This window comes from Ictidomys tridecemlineatus, unplaced genomic scaffold, assembly GCF_052094955.1.
Source record: "Ictidomys tridecemlineatus isolate mIctTri1 unplaced genomic scaffold, mIctTri1.hap1 Scaffold_83, whole genome shotgun sequence".
In the NCBI taxonomy this organism is placed as follows: Eukaryota; Metazoa; Chordata; class Mammalia; order Rodentia; family Sciuridae; genus Ictidomys; species Ictidomys tridecemlineatus.
The window spans coordinates 96,322-112,711 of NW_027526085.1; the positions used below are offsets into that span (position 1 = coordinate 96,322).

The window sequence follows — 16,390 nt, forward strand, 5'->3', positions numbered from 1 at the left end:
GAGCAGTCCTCCCATGCCAGAACCTACTACAACTACTCAAGACTGGCGAGCATCCACCTGGTCTATTCTGCCCCACCCATTCCTTCCCAGGAAAACCACAACAAAGGCTTTGCCAGCACCTTCCCCTCTTTCCCTTTGTATCTTGACTGACCCTAGTGCTTTCCTGTGTGGCTCCATGTGGCATGGCTGGGAAATGAGTGACAGACTCTTTCCAATAGCAGTTATCTCCCGATTAATTGGTTTTAACCATACCTGGAAAATAATAAAACCTACATTTTAAAACAGGCCTGTTCTAGAAGTAAACATTTTCTCCAGAAATTCTCAAATGAGGACTTAAAAATTCACACCCTGGGTAGAGCCTGGACCCAATGAGATACTTCCTGGATGGCTTTTAACTGAACAGAGAAGAGACCAAAAATAAAGAAGAGGCATAGCCCTAGAGTCACAAAAAAAGGCAAGACAGAATGGCAGAGGATGCTGGCACCTCACAAGGTAGTGGGCAAAGGTGCCAAGGCCGGGGATGGGCTTCAGGAAGAGGTAGGAATAAAGCAGGCCCATGGGCACAGCATCCAGCAGGCCTGGGCCAGTTCAGACGTCCAGCTCTTCCTTTATAGTGATGTGCAAGGTGCAGATGCTCAAGGGCTCAGGAGGCCCATCACCCCACACACCCCCAAGGTAAAAGTAGGGCCGCACCTCCCAGAAGCATACATGGAAGGTGTATAGGTGGCAGTTATGTTCAGCATCATAGAAGGACAGCTCACCCTCTTCGCACTCCAGCTCCACACGTAGGCGGCGCAGGATGGTCAGGACAAGGGGCGAGGTGGCCGGGTCCGAGGTCACACAGTGGTCCCCCTCCACACCCTGCGTGCGGCACACGTACCAGAAGCCAGAGCGTGTGTCATGGTAGCAGCTGTGTGAGTGGCCTTCTGTACCTGTATCTGGCTGCACCCCCACCACACCCATCCGCCAGCTCTGCAGGTCACCCGGGGCTACCTCCCAAGCATGGGATCCTTGAGAGAAGGTGCAGGATCCCAGCAGGCAGGGTGCTGAGGAGAAGCACTCTGGTTTTCCACCTGTAGGCGGTAGCCATGGTTGGTGACGCTGGTGAGGTCATCAGACACCGAGAGCCAGCCTGCTGCAGTGTTGGGATAGAAGCTGAAGGGCACTGAGGGCAGAAGTAGGACAGTTAGCAAACCTGATACTCTCCCACCAGCCACACCAGGTGGTGTCCCCAGGGCCCCAAAATGACCACCTCAGTTCTAGTTTCCCTGGGTTGATGGAAATCATGGGTTCAAATGTAAAGGCCAAAATATATGTGAAAATCCTAACCCTCACCCAGTGGCCCAGAATGTGCCTTTATTTGGAAATGGGCATTACTATAAATACAGTTATAGTAATAAATACTTAACTGTATTTAAATACAGTTAAGACGAAGTCAGACTGGAGCAGGGTGGAACTTGAACCCACCTTGACTGTGCCCTTATAAAAAGGGGAATGGAGACAACACATGAGGGGAAAAGCCATGTGGCAGAGGGCAGAGGGTGAGGTGCTGCAGCTGCAGGCCAAGGGCAGCCAGGCCTGCCAGCCAACACCAGAAGCTAGAAGAGACACGGAGGGCCCCTGCCACAGGTTTCAGAGGACCACAGCCGTGCTGTCACCTGAGCATGAGCTTCTAGCCTTCACAACCAAGAGAGAATGGGTTTCTGTCATTTAAAGCACCCCATGTGTGATCCTTTGGTGACCTTGGATGGAGAAAGCCTTTCATTAAACACGTTACAGTTCTGAATAGAGGAAGTATTTCTCTTTCTGAAGAGGACAGAGGGTCAGGGCCTCTACAGGAAGGTGGTCTGCCAGGAGGGGCTGCAGCCATCAGGCAGGAGGGAGATGACCAGGGTCAAGGGCCTGCTGGGAGGTCAGTGGAGAGAATGGGTAGCGCCTGACAGAGTGGAGCTTGGCAGCTCTATGCTAGCATGAAGTACCTTCCCTGGGCGCGAACACTTCCCAGAACCCCTTACCAGATTTGATGGAACTGATCATCTTCTTCCACACATGGTACTGCAGGGAATCCAGGTACTGGCAGGGGTTGATGAGCATGCCGGGCTAGATGGGCTCTAGCTTCACCATGAAGAAAAGCCTGTGGAAGGAGGACTGGGCATGGTGGGTGCAGTTGGGGCAAAGCAACTGGGCTGATCTGGGTTCACTGGAAATGGGAAACAGGCCTTGCTCCCTTGCCTCAGGCCAAGGTTTCCTCACTGCCTTCCCCAAGACAAACCTGATTGGTACAGGAACCGACTGAGCTGCCACACCCTTCAGGATTCAGTAGATGGCTCATCCCACCCCAGCTGGGAAAAATAGAAATAGGAGGTTCTCCAACAAGGATGCCATCCTTATGGACAGAAATCACACTTACACATCTGCTTGTGGCATGTGTAACAAATTGGAAGGGACCTTAACAGTGCTCTACTCCAACAAAACCAAGAGGTCACAGTCCTTTGCTTGAGCACCTCTGGTGACAAGGAACTCACTACTTCCCCTAATTCCCAAAGCCCACTCTTTTATCTTTGGATGGCTCAGACAGGGACATAATTCTTAATTATTCATCCCAGAGAACCCAAAGCCATCAAGGCACAGGACTGTGCAGGACAAGGGCCTGTCCTGAAGCTCTCAGAGGGAGGAGGCTGGTCAAGAAAGATGTCTAAATGTTAGATGGCCACTGAGAAGCACGAGCAGATGCATGCTGCTCTCCCTCCCCTCACAGTGGCTGGAGACGCTCCATGCCAGTCAGAATTGGAGAGCCTCAAAGAAAGGTCTCTCCATCTGGCAGTCCCCACCACTCCCTGTGGATCCCACCAGCTGGCTGCATTACCTGCCTGGCCCTGGAGCCACTGGATTTTGTACCTTTGGTGTTTCTGCCTGCTCTTCCCCTCCCCTCCACCAGACTTGTCAACTTACTGGCGCTTTCAGTGCTTGTGTTTCTGAAAGAAAAGACACAGACACAGACACAGAGAAAGCATGGTAAGTTTCTGACCTTAAGAGGAGCCATGCACCCCATGTTCATGGATCAGAAGACTTAATATTGTTAAGATGTCCATTCTCCCCAAGCTGATCTAGGTATTCAGCAGAATTCCTTTCAAAATCCCAGGTACTTTCTTTGTAGAAACTGATTCTAAATTTCATATGGAAATTCAAGGAACCCCAAAGAGCCAAATAATCTTTAAAAAGAAGAGTAAAGTTGGAGGACTCACACTCCCCAATTTCACAGCTTATTATAGAGCAACAATAGTCAAGATAGTGCAGGACTAGCATGTGGGCAGACGGGGAGATAAATGGAAGGAACAGAAGTGAAAGTCCAGAAGTAAACCCTCACATTCACTGTCATCCAATTATCTATGAGGACAGCAAAATCATTTAAGAGAGGAATGGTCTTTCCAACAAATTGTAAAAATTATTAAAGTACACACTAAATTGTTAAAGGTGGATCCTAACTTGATGCCATATTTTAAAAAATGACATAAAATACATCAAAGGCCTAAATATAGAGCTAAAACTGAGAAAGAACTTGTGCCTAGAACACAAAGAATTTTTACAACTGACAAAGAAACAACCTAATTAAAAATGGATAAAACAGTAGAATTGATACTTTTCCAAAGAAGATCTACAAATGACCAATAAGCATATGAAATGATGCTAAATATTATTAGCCATCATGAAATGCAAATCAAAATAATGAGATACCACTTCAAACTCAATGGGATGGCTACTTAAATATATATATATATATATATATATATATATATATATATATATATATATATATATACATATATATATATATATATATATAGAGAGAGAGAGAGAGAGAGAGAGAGAAGGATGTAGAGGATGTAGAGAAAGTAGAATCATTATTCACCGCTGATGGCAATATAAAACAGTGCATTTGCCTTGCAAAAGAATCTGGAAGCTCTTCAAATGGTCAGAGTTACCAAAGAAGCTAGCAACATCCAAGACAAATGAAAACATGTACATATAACTGGTACATTGGTTGGGTGTGGTGGTGTGTGCCTGTCATCCCAGGGACTTGGGAGGCTGAGACAGGATCACAAGTTCAAGGCCAGCCTCAGCAACTTAGACCTCAAGCAAGTCAGCCAGACTGTCTCAAGATTGGAAAAAAAAACTAGCACTAGGGATGTAGCTCAGTGGTAAAAGCACCCTGGGTTCCACTCCCAGTACAAAACAAACCAAAACACTGGTATATGAATGTTTATAGCCCTATTACTACAAGAGCAAAAAGTAAAAACAACCCAAATAATCACAAATTGATGTACAGATAAAATGTAATATACAATATAATAGTATCATTCCACCATAACAAGGAAAGAACTATTAGTTGCTAAGACATGGATAAAGTTGCAAAATATGCTGAGTGAAAGAAACCAGTCACAAAGGGTACATACTATATGACTCCATTTATGTGAAATGTGTAAAATAGGCAAATTAGGTAGACAAGAGAGATTGGTGGCTGAAAGGCACCAGGACAGGAGGAATAGGGGAGTGACAGCTGAAGGATTTGGAGCTTCTTTTTGGATGGATGAAATGATCTGAAATACAGATTGTCATGATGGTTTCATAACTGTACAGTGCTGAAATCACTGAACTGTATGTTTTAAATAAGCGACAAGCTGGGTGTAGTGGTGTGGGGCTGTAGTTCCAATTACTCGGGAACCAAGAAGGTCACTCGAGCCCAGCAATTTGAAGCCAGCAAAAGCAAAAATGAGATCCTATCTTTTAAAAAACTAAATAACAACAACAAAAAAATGGGTGATTTACACAATGCAATATATAAATTATATTTCAATAAAGCTGTTATTTAGAAAAACAAAATCACAAACCAAAATCATTGGCAGGATGACAATTTCCTTAGCAGAATCGGCAAAGAAAGAAAGAAACAATTTAAATCATTTGAGTGATTCTGTAATCAGTGCCCTCTGGAGACAAGGCATATCATGGCTTGACATGAGGTGGTCAACCCACAAAGGTCCTCCCCAGAATGGGACACACTGCTGGAACACAGTATTTGCCCCCCCCCGTTCCAGAAGGTGAGCTGTTGGTGGTGAAGAGGATAGTGTGTCATCCTGATCACCTTGATTTACAAACCAGCCTTCAAGTTACAGAAACTTCTCTGCAGGGCCCAATAATGCAATCAACCAAAGCGAGAAAAAATAAACTCAATGGCATCTGTTTTTTTTAAATGAGAATGGAATCATTCTTAAGAGAGAACAAGCCATATTTAAATATTAAAAAAATATGGTTTTGAAAGACCACGTTTACTAGGTGTAGAGAGATAAGAAACCAAAGATGGCACAAAAGCAAAGAGAACAGGGGGAGTGAGAGAGAGACACATGGGGAGAGCAGGGGAGAGAAGAGGCTGGAGACGCCACCCCTGTCATGCCCCTGGCCTCTGACAAGCAGCACACCAATGCCATACCTCAGGACCAAAGCCAAGAGGTCACAGGAAGACTGGCATGGCGGGGCTGGTGACCATGGTTCTCTAGTCCCTGAACATCCGGCCCCATCACAGAACACAGCGGCCATGCTCCTCACCATAAGAAAAGAGACGTCATCTTCCTTCAGTTCCATCTGCAGCCGCTTGATCTTGTGGGCCAGCACCTCTGTCTCTTCTATGAGTTGCTTCATCTTCTCATCAGCCAGGAGCTGCTTCTGCCTGGTCTCCTGGGCCACAGCGTCCAGAACAGCCTGCTCCTTCACCCAAGGAGCTTGTGGAACTCCTGCCGTATACAGACTTCCAGCCCCGCCACCTCCAACTGCAGCAGAGAGCTGGAGTCAGTGACTCAGACCTGGGGAGCCTCTGCTATCCCCGAGCTGGTGACCTTCATACTTTCAGAAAGAATCCTATGTAGAACCCTAGAGATGAAGCATCGATGCAAGACTTGACTAGCACAAATTTATAAGTTTAAATTTCAAATGGGAGAGCATAGCAGCTGTTTTGATAATTTTTTAGAAATCACTAGTCAAGCACAGTGGTGCACGCCTGCAATCCCAGTGATTGGGAACACTGAGGCAGGAGGGTTTCAAGTTCAAGATCAGCCTCAGCAACTCAGCAAGGCCCTATTCAGCTTAGTGAGACCCTCTTTAAAAAAAAGAAAAAGAAATCATTGCTTATTGATGATAACCCTAGTCCTGTAACCTCCTCACACACAACAGTCTGTATCTCATTTGGGTTCTCAATAGCATGGAAAACCCTGTGTGACAGAAGTGAATTATTTCAAATAGCAACAATTTTTAAAACTTGTTTGCCTTCAAATCTTTTGCCTTTAAATATGTCTGATCAAAAGGTTTTCTAAAACAGTGGGAAGTATTTAACACTCAATCATAAAAATGTGCACATTACAAATCACAACCACAAAAATATTAAAACAATGAGACCCAAACCATAAAAATACTCAGAGAAAAAGCAAAGAAATACTTCTTGCCTGAGAAAAATAAAGAAATTGTTTAGCATAATATGAAACAAAAAAGACTCAATCAATGAGATAAATGAATATATATTAAAGATAAGCTTTAAATGTCAAGACCTTATAAGCAGGGTTAAATACATGCATGTAATTCCAAAATGACTACTGTATAAATGACCCCCCCCAAAAAAAAAACCCTAAAAATAATTCATTGAAAAAGAAATGACAAACTGGGAAAAATGTTTGCAATATATTCAACAAACTAGTATTAGTCTTAATATACAAAAGCGCTCCAAAAATCCAATGGGAGAAGAGACAAATATTCCAAGAACAAAAAAAGGATATGAATTGGTATTCACATCATTCACAAAAGAAATCTATACTGTGAAAAGATAGGCAAATGAGAAGGGACCACGTAGGAAGAGTGGAATCTACTAATTCTTCTCACACAGGACAAGAAAGGATGGAGCAAAGAGGAAAATTCGGCAAGAGCCGAGGCAGCTCCAGCCACTGTCACACCAGCAGGGACAGCCTCATGGTAAAGGGGTAAACAACAGAATGTATACTCAGCGACTTGGATTCAGACAATTTAACGGGAAAAGCATCCATCCAGCTAGAACTCTGGAGGCCTCAACCTGACCACCTTAAGAACCCTGGCCTCCACAAGAAGCCTAAGAACTCTCTGCTGCCTGGCAGGGAGAGGTGGATACACCCCCCTTTCCCCTAGTCCAGCCCCACACCCACAAATATAGGTATTCTGATCATGGAAATGTACAGGGAAGCATTCCCCTGGTGTGCAAACTCTCAGAAGGTAAAAGGCACCTTGTTTCCCACCTTTAGAATGCCCTGCAATCTCTCTTAGGATCTAGTAATATAGCTAATATATGTGCAATGTCTAGCTAGTATGGTAACGCCCTGAGAAGCCTGTGTTAGAGGCTCATCAGAGGCTCATCAAACCTCGACCTTGATTGCAGGCACATAGTTCCTAGGAATAAAGGAAATTATTTGCCAGATAACTACAATGTTTCACCAAGCTCTGCTGCTCCTGGAGCTGCCTGCCTAACAGTAACTTTAGACAATGGACTTTCTTGAGAACTGCACAAAGCTCCTACATTGCATACTATAACTGTAAAATTTACTTGCAGAATAAGCAACCTTACTGATACTCTAAACAATAATGTAGTTATGGTACTAATAACCAAACATAACCTATTGGTATAAATAAACGTGGCCACTTGGACACCTTCCCTTTATTATTTTTTTACACACAAAGCCAGCCAAACAGCTTTGGCCATGACGACATTGGTTACAGGGCAGAAATGAAGCCTGATGACTCCATGAAAGCACCAGAAGAACACCACAAATGGTGTCCTCTAGCAAGGGCAGGCTGCAATCTCATTTGTGGACTGGACTCTTGGTCTGTACTCATGGCTCTGACCTAAGATGATCAAATGGTGCCACTCTGTCAACTCAACTTCTTTGTCTCCAAAACATCACAAACATTGAATGGCCTCTCTCTGTGGGCACTCAGATGCATTACCTTATAGCAAAGTTTCACAAAAATCCTAGGAAGATGGAATTTCTTTCTACAGGTGAGTGCATGAGTTTGGTGGGGGCCAAGGGATCTGCCTGTAAATACAGGGTTGGATTTCCAAGGTCAGCCTGCAGCTTACTACCCTGGACTCTGTATTTCACAGCCTCGACTCCTGCTCTACTCCTCCAGCTTGGGACAGGCTGGTTTCTGACTGTCTCACTTACCCTGGCTCTGGTCTGTCACCTTCTGAGAGATGACTGCTTCTAGTAATTACCACTCAGCTGCACTCATCTCAGCCACAGCTGAAGTCCCTACAGTGTCTGAGTGGCCAAGGACTGGGCTCAGGGAAGCCTCCTAATATCTAGCCATGGAACCAGCCACAAGCTCATTACTGGTCCCCTGCAGGTGCCCAGAACTTTCAGACATTGAGAATGTGCTCATTTTCCTTGTATTTTGATGACAGGGGACAAACTAGAAAACAATAAGGTAATGAAGTGTCTTGAAGAAAATGAGGGAGACCTGAAGCCGGGTAAAAGGGAAGGGCTAGTCTGGGTAGCAGCAGGGAAAATTCCCAAGGAACGTGTAAGCTGAAATTTTAATGGCATCTTTGACTATAGGGCCAGGGGAACAGCTTTAGCTCATTTAAGGGACAGAGAAGGCCACAGAAATGACAGAAGCACAGAGCACCAAGCCACAGAACAGCAGATGAACTTGGGGAAGGCAAGGGGCAGACCACAGCCTTGGCCATGGGAAGGAGTCTGGACCACAGTCTGGGGCATGGAATTACACTAGGCGATTTTAAGCAGAGGAATGACACAGCGATGTGCTTTTCCAAAAGACCACTGGAGTGCTTGGAGAGTGGAAAGAACAGAACAAAGAACAGAAAACCAAGAACAGAAGCAGGGAGCAGCCAGGAAGGAGGAGCAGCAATGCAGGTGGATTTCGATGGACATGTATGGTTCAGAGACAGGGAACAGGGCTGTGGTGGAATGGACATGAGCACTAAAAGGAAACCTGGAATCACAGGAATCGCAGGGGCTTGCACGGAGTGAATGGCGAAATGCAGCACACACTGAGGTTATTATTAAATGACAGTGCAATGGCATGGGTGGCTTCTTAAGCCATGCCTGTGCTGCTGGTGTGCCATGCCCAGGTCTTCAGTGATGCAGTGTAGCCCAGTCAGCAGCTGAGAACAAGGCTGTATGACACTTCCAAGTCCACAGCTAGCCCACAGGAGGCATCAACAGAGCCAAGGCCAACCCTCCCCTGCTTCTCCCTGGCTGCACGCTGGGTCCAAGCACTCACCTGATTGTGCTTGGCCTCCTAGGAGCGTCACATGGCCCAGAAGGCCTTGGCTTTCTCCTGCAGCGTGTACTCCATGTTTCTACACTTGGCCTGATGTGGGGAATGAGAAGGAGGCAGGGAGGCAAGTTAGGACTGGAGGCCAAACAGGGAGGACAAACACCACATTTATAACTGGAATTCCACTTTGACAAGAGCATGAAAACAGCATTTACTGAACCTGGTCCATGCCAATCCCCTGGGGCATAGCTGAATGTTAGTCCTGATCTCAAATCATTTCTTTATAATGCTCAGGGCCCTCAGATGTCCTGTAGCCAAGCTCCCTTGTCCTATGCCCGGTACAGGGAACAGGGCTGAGGAGGTAGAGGGGCCTGTTGTCTCTCAAGCTGCCATAATACAGCACAGAAAGGCATCCTGCTCAGCCTGGGACTGGTCCAGGCTGAGCTGAGTCCCTGAGCTGTGGGGATAAGACAGGGGGAGGACCACAGGCTCCCTTTAAAATGTTCCAGACTGTACTGGTCTGAAGTCACTAATCTTAGGGGGTCTGACCCCCTCATTTCCCATCAAATGAAGTTATTTCCCATGAGGCCTTCTCTACACATTTCCCTCCAGACCCCGCCTTCTCTTGACATTCTCATATTGCTTAGATCATGTGACAGACTTTAATTGTCATTTTCAAATATTTATCTCTTCAGTAGTTTTTGTTTTCTAAATTTTAATTATTGCTTCTGAACTTTCTGGACTCCCTGAAGAACACTGTAAATTTTAGGTTGGATTCCTACCTTTTCATCTACATTGTGAGAAACCCTTTCATATATTTTCTTTTGGAAAAACAGTAAATATTCTAATAATAATAATTGAATATTACTAATATTAGATTAATTCTAATAAAAATAATAATGATTCTAATAATAGTACTGGTAAATTACCATCACCATTTATGGAGCACCTACATGTAGCAGAGACAATGCTAATTACTTAATACCAGTTTCCTACCCGATAAGAGGGATATCACTATGGAGCTCATGGGTTGACAAATCAGTGCATGTCAAGGGCTGAGAAGCAGGCAGGCACACAATACGTGCTGCAAGGTCTAGCTCTTAGTACCAATAAGTGCCACTTGTGAGCCAAGAAATTTAATTCTCCTACCAGATGTTCCAGGTTTCTTAATGTATAGCATAAATGCTAAGATAACCTCATCTAGATCTCATCCTTATCCAACTCCAATTTGTTTTCCAGATCTTTCTTCTCCCCTGATATGCAGACTCATCACACAATAGGTGTTTACCATGCTGCCTACTGCTGGGACCTCTTCACTCAGGAGCCACAGTGAGCAATTGAGACTCCCTCTCTGCCGGGGCCACAGGCTTATCAAGGAGACAATGAACATCCTCTATTGAAACTAGGCATCTGCCAGGCTTGAATTGAAAGCTGAGGACCCAGAAAGTAGTGAGTAGTTAGGAAAGGGTAGAAAGAACTAGAAGGGGAATGTCTTAGTCCATTTTCTGTTTGCAGTAATACAACAGCATAGGATAAGCTATTAGGAAACAGGCTGATTCTGGCTCAGAGTTCTGAGCTGAGACTTAGGGCCATGTCTGGTGATAGTCTTCCAGGATAGCTGAGTTCCAGTATGGGTGAGGGCATCACGCAGTGGGAAATAGGAAGTGCATGTGAATCCTGTTTCTTCCCTTCTCATAAAGCCACCAGAATGGTGGGGGCTCTGACACTCCTATATAGTCCTACTCAAAGGTTTCACCTCTAAACACCAGTCACATTAAGTTTCTACCCTCTTAATACCTTGCAATGGAGATTAAATGTCAACCTTTGTTTTTGGAGAGGATGAACCACATGCAAACTATGGTGGGGAGACCTCTGAATATGGCTAAGAGTAACTGGAATCCCTGAGTTGACACTTCTCATGCTGATTCTGAGAAGGTAGCCCCAGGCAGGGGACCAAGGCTTCAGACCTATGTCAAAGTCCAGAGGCATGTATAAGAAAGGGGTCTAGACAAGGCAGTTAGAGGCCTGGGCCTCCAAGGGAGTTTGGAGTGTGTCTGGTATTGAAAACACTAAACTTGAGTTCTGACCCAAGAATTTTATCATGTTTATCCCAAAGCTTCAAGAAGTGCATGAATGAATTTTCCCAAGTTTCTATTTTCTCATTAGTATATGTAACTATCTTCACAGTCCCCTGGAAGGGTCTGTGTCTGAGTAGTTTGTGGATTTGCAAGTAGTGTAAGAGTATTCTGAGATAGTGTTTTCATTGAATGATGAACCAAAAAAACCCACCAAGATAAGCACATCCTGAGTCACCTCATACACAGTGTGACACATGCTCTTGGTTCCTACAACATCAGCACTAGCATGTGTAAATGTGTTAATGATTACCAGGCACTAGTCTGTATGAGTGTCATGGTCTTGGCCTAATGAGGGAAGAACAATACACTCAGCATGTAGAGGGTGTATGGGTGCTGTAAGCTGGCCAACCATGTGCATCAACTGAGTTTGAGTTTCTGAGTTCTTCAAACAGGGAAGCTTTGACTCCTGAATCAAGGCAGCACTTGGAACACAGTAAAGAGAATCAATCAAAAGGATCTCCGCCAAGAGTAGAGATTTAGTTTCAGCAAAATAAAATCTTGTAATTAATATTTTAACTGGAATTGTACAGATCCTAATTTTGCTTGGACTTAATCTGGCAACTTCCTTTGGTTTATTGCATATCTGTGATATAGGCAAGAGCAATTTATATGTTTTGTGTTTGTGTGCACCTACGTGGTAACATATTTAAGCCACATTATTGGAACACTTTTTCCTTTAAGAAGAGCAAGCACGTTGTTCAGGTTTGAGAAACACTGCGCTCCAGGACTTCCTAAGGTCCCCCAAGCACTTGTTTTCTTTCTAGAGCTCTGTTTAAACATTTCCGTTATATCCAAATTCTCCTAAGTCTTTTTGGTCATATCTCCCTGTGCTGAGGACACCAGGCAAGCTCTTTAACATGCCCTTGAATGCCCTGTGGGATCTGTCCCAAACTTCTTCATTCCTCATGTAGAATGTCCTTAGGTCACTGCAGGCCCCACCCTATGCCTCCACTACTGCTACTGACCTTCCTTTACTCCTCTGGGCCTTCAGGTCTGGTGAAATCAGTTGTTCAGAGGCTCCTTACTCAACAGATGGAAAAAGTAGGCCCTCCTCTTAGAATGTCCCATCCTTCACTGAAACTTCAATTATTAGTGAGAGTATTCAACTGTGCCTGTCAACTTCACCCAGGCAGGGTCTCTAGGATTGAACTGTATTCTGCTGGACACACTGTGCCCAGCACATTGCAAGTGTTCAACCTACCTGCTCTCTGCACACTGACAATGATCAACAGCCACCCAGATGCCTGATTATCCAAACACAGTTGGCTGCCCACAGCTCTGGGATCAGAGCACAAGCAGCACTGAGAGAAGGCTCTCTAAAAGCCAATGACCAGAGCACAGACCAAACTAGGCCCAGGGGAAGTCTAGCTACTAGTTCTGTGACTTTGGCAGTTACTTAAACTGAGACTGTCTTTATACTGTACCTCATTACACTGTAAGATAGGGATAACACTACTAACTACAGTAAGCTGAAATGCCCCGCAACCCTGCAAAGCCCAAGTTCTAATCAATACAACCGTAAATGTTATGGCAAAAGGGATTTTGCAAATGACGGAATTAAGGATCTTGATATGGGGAGATTCCTCTGGATACTCTGAGTGGGTCCACTGTAATCACGAGGGCCTTATGAGAGAGGTGGTAGTCAGCCAAGGAAGGCAATAAGATAACTGAAGCAGAAGTCAGAGTCATGCTCCCTAAAGATGGAGAAGACAAGGAAACATGTTCTCCCCTGAAAACTCCAAAAGGAATGCAGCTGTGCAGACAGCTTGAATTTGGGCCTTCTGACCTCTAGGACTACAGTTAACTTATGCTGTTTTAAACCACTGTGTTTGTGCCAGTTTACTGTGACAATGATAGAAAGTTAACACACCCAGCCTTGTTGAACATTTGTGAGCATTACATTTGCTAACATGCACATGCTTAAGAGAATCTAACATTTAGTAAGTTCTCTACAAGTATCCACCCACATGATTTTTAGTTTTGCTTCATCCTTAGATGGTGGCCAAAGTGATTTTTTTTCTAAAACATACTATCTCATCACAATCCCCCGTCTGAGAATCCCACAGGGCTCCCCACAGCCAGCAGGAATTTTGACCTAGCTCCTTCTCACATGGCAGTGGGATGGGAGGGGGTATCCCACACTGCTCCCCCCAGGACCACCACACATGTCCAACCATGCAGAACCATGTCTTGTCTACTAACTCCTGACTTCCCCCTCTAAAACATGAACTTCATAAAATAAGGGGCTATCTCTGGGACCTGGGCACCCAGAACAGGTTTTGGCACACAGGTGCCCTCAGCTCATGTTTGTCTGGTAAATGAATGAGTCCCACCCTGCTTCAGGTGGCCCTGGACTAGACTATTCCCTGCCTCTCAGGCATCACCGTAAGGGCCCACTGGCTTGACACAAGGCTCCATCTGCATCTCCATCCTGCTGTAACCACTGAAATTCTCTAGGTGCCTGGAAAGTCAGGTTTCCTCACTTCCAGACACTACTGTCTCTGCCATATACCCTCCCTCATTCCTTCCCCTGGTTAATACCTCCATAGCACTCAGGTCTCTCCTGGAAGCTCCTTGAGGGTGAGAATTCTCTATCTCATCTCCTGCAGCTCTTCTAGGACCTATCAGGGCAAGGCATCTGCTACTTAAGAAAGCTGTCACGGACCCTCATGCTTCCTGGCCCCAGGCTCACTGCTCTTGAATCCTGGCTTGGGGCTTGGCTCCAAACTGGGGAGGGTCTGTGAGTGTTCCTGGCCTTGACTCCCGCCCATCTCCTGATCTGCAGCTCTGCCAGCCCCATGAGAATTAGTCACACCTTGACTCATGGTCCCACTATCTAGACCCCAGTTCCCAGTGAGCCCAGCACTTTCTCCAGCTGTCTCAAATCAGTATCCATCACTTCTGCTAGTGGGAGTGCATAGGAGTCACAGGGTCACTCAATCAAACAAGCATAATGATGGCATTCCTGAGTTCTCTTTCACTTGAATATGCCAAAATGTGTGTGGAACTATAACAAAATTATTTCTTAATAAAGGCACTGCAAAGAAAGGAGAGGGTGTGTGTGGAGTACCTCCTTCTGGACAGACAGCTTCCTGCAAGCTAAGCAGTGTTCTCCAAACTGTTGGTCTGATACATGCATTAGTGATAAAACAAATTTACTGCTTCTTTCCCTTTTGAGTGCTGGGGATGGGACCCAGGACCTCATACACACCAGGCAAAAGCTCTACAACTGAGCCACATCCCCAGCTCCAAATTTTAGTGTTTTCACATTGTGTAACTTCTTCCAGAGTACAATGGGCATTTCCAGAATTTTAGTTTTATTTTTTTACATATATATGGGTGATGTAGGGTGTGACTCATTCATTCACAGACAAATGAGCCGAAAATGAAAATGTTTCTAAGGGCTAAAGTCTAAATATTTCTGAAAAATTCTTAGCTAGGTTAACCCTTATTTTCTAATCACTTTTTCCTTTCTATAACAAAGACTCCTCCACATTACTTTTACCCTGTAAGTTGTTCCCTGGTTTATGCCTATTGGAACTCTACGCATTAAGATGCTAAAAGAATGATAGAGAACCAACCAGTGGGCCTGAGCCAAGGGCCTCTCCTGGTAGTTACACAAACTTCGGGATCAGCTGAGGACGGTGACTGAGCTGCTGAAACCTTAAGGCTCTACATCCCTTGCCAGGTCCTGGGCTCCTCCCCACTTCTAAACTGAGGGTTCGTGGGCTACCCACACTGGTGCAGCTCAGAGGGACCTGGCCACCTCTGATGGCTGGGCCAGGCCACTCAGAAAGGGGCAGGGCTGTCTGGAGAAGGTCGCTGACCCTGTATCCCACTTCCTGTTTGCACTCTCTGACCCATCCTGGGCCGGCCTTGAAGAAGGCAGACCCAATAGATAACCACATTCGCGGTGGTTATTCGGAGCTGGAGCGAGGATCCCTGGAGGCCTGAGCACGCGCAGCGCTAGCAGGCTGGAGGTCAGAGCCCGGGTGCGGGGAAGTGGTCCAGCCCCGGCCACCACGTGTGCGCTGGATCACTGGGCGCTCACCGCCACGCTTACCTGAAAGTCGTGGTCAGTGTCCTTCACTGGCTGCACGTGATGTCCCCGGTACGGGGGTCGGTCTGGCATGAGCAGCAAGCAGCTCCTTGTCCTCCAGGCAGAAGAGACTCAACTGGCCGCGGCGCAAGCGGCAGAGGCACAGGGAAGAGGGGCCTGTCCAGCGCGCGTCCTCGGCCTCCTCGCGCAGCAGCTTCTCCACCAGGTTGTTCAGGGTGTGGTTGGTGCGCAAGTTGGCGGGCGACGCCCGGTCCTCGCTCACCGGGCATGTGAGCGCCATTTGCACTTCCCTTAGCGGCTCATGCACCCACTGCAGAAGTTGTGGCCACAGTGCAGTGTCACCGCATTGCAGAAGGGGTCGCAGCAGACGGCGCAGAGCAGCTCCTCTTTGAAGGAGCCGGAAGGCGCGGGGGAAGCGGCGGGTCCGGGCTCCATGACCCATGAGCTGCGAGCTCCAGCATCCGTAACTTTGGCTTGCGTCCCTCCCAAACCGCTAAGCGGCCGACTGCGGGGCGGCAGGCAGTGCCAGACCCCTTCCTCTCACAGCGGTGAACGGCAGCGGCGCTGGCCAATCGCGAGTGATCGGCTGGTTCCGCCCCACTTCCTGTTTGCGCGAGCTGGCTGTAGCCGCCTTCTGCCTAAGGGCACCTCCACCAGCCGCGCAGTGGCGCCCTGGTGTCACTGGACGCCTGCGTCCTTATTGAAGTGGGAAATGAAGTCTAGGAAGCCCTTCCTTAACTGAGTCCCGGAAACCTCTGGCCCGGGACATGGGAGACATCCAGGATCCTGACTTGGTTCCCAAGTCGTGGCTGGGTCTTAAAGCAGCTTCGGTGGGCTAGCGCTTAGAGTGTCGGTGCCTTCGTAAAGGCTTGTCACTCAAGCC

General features: G+C 46.4%; 1 pseudogene across 1 annotated transcript; it reads right to left on the reverse strand.

The window, feature by feature from the left end:
* Positions 1-258: 258 nt before the first annotated feature.
* LOC144374714 (E3 ubiquitin-protein ligase TRIM35-like) lies at positions 259-16,083 on the reverse strand (annotated as a pseudogene). The gene is made up of 6 exons (XR_013434046.1): positions 15,511-16,083; positions 9,313-9,402; positions 5,602-5,822; positions 2,953-2,975; positions 2,016-2,134; positions 259-1,165 (listed from the first exon to the last, which is right to left on the reverse strand). The product of XR_013434046.1 is annotated as an E3 ubiquitin-protein ligase TRIM35-like (transcript).
* Positions 16,084-16,390: the final 307 nt, after the last annotated feature.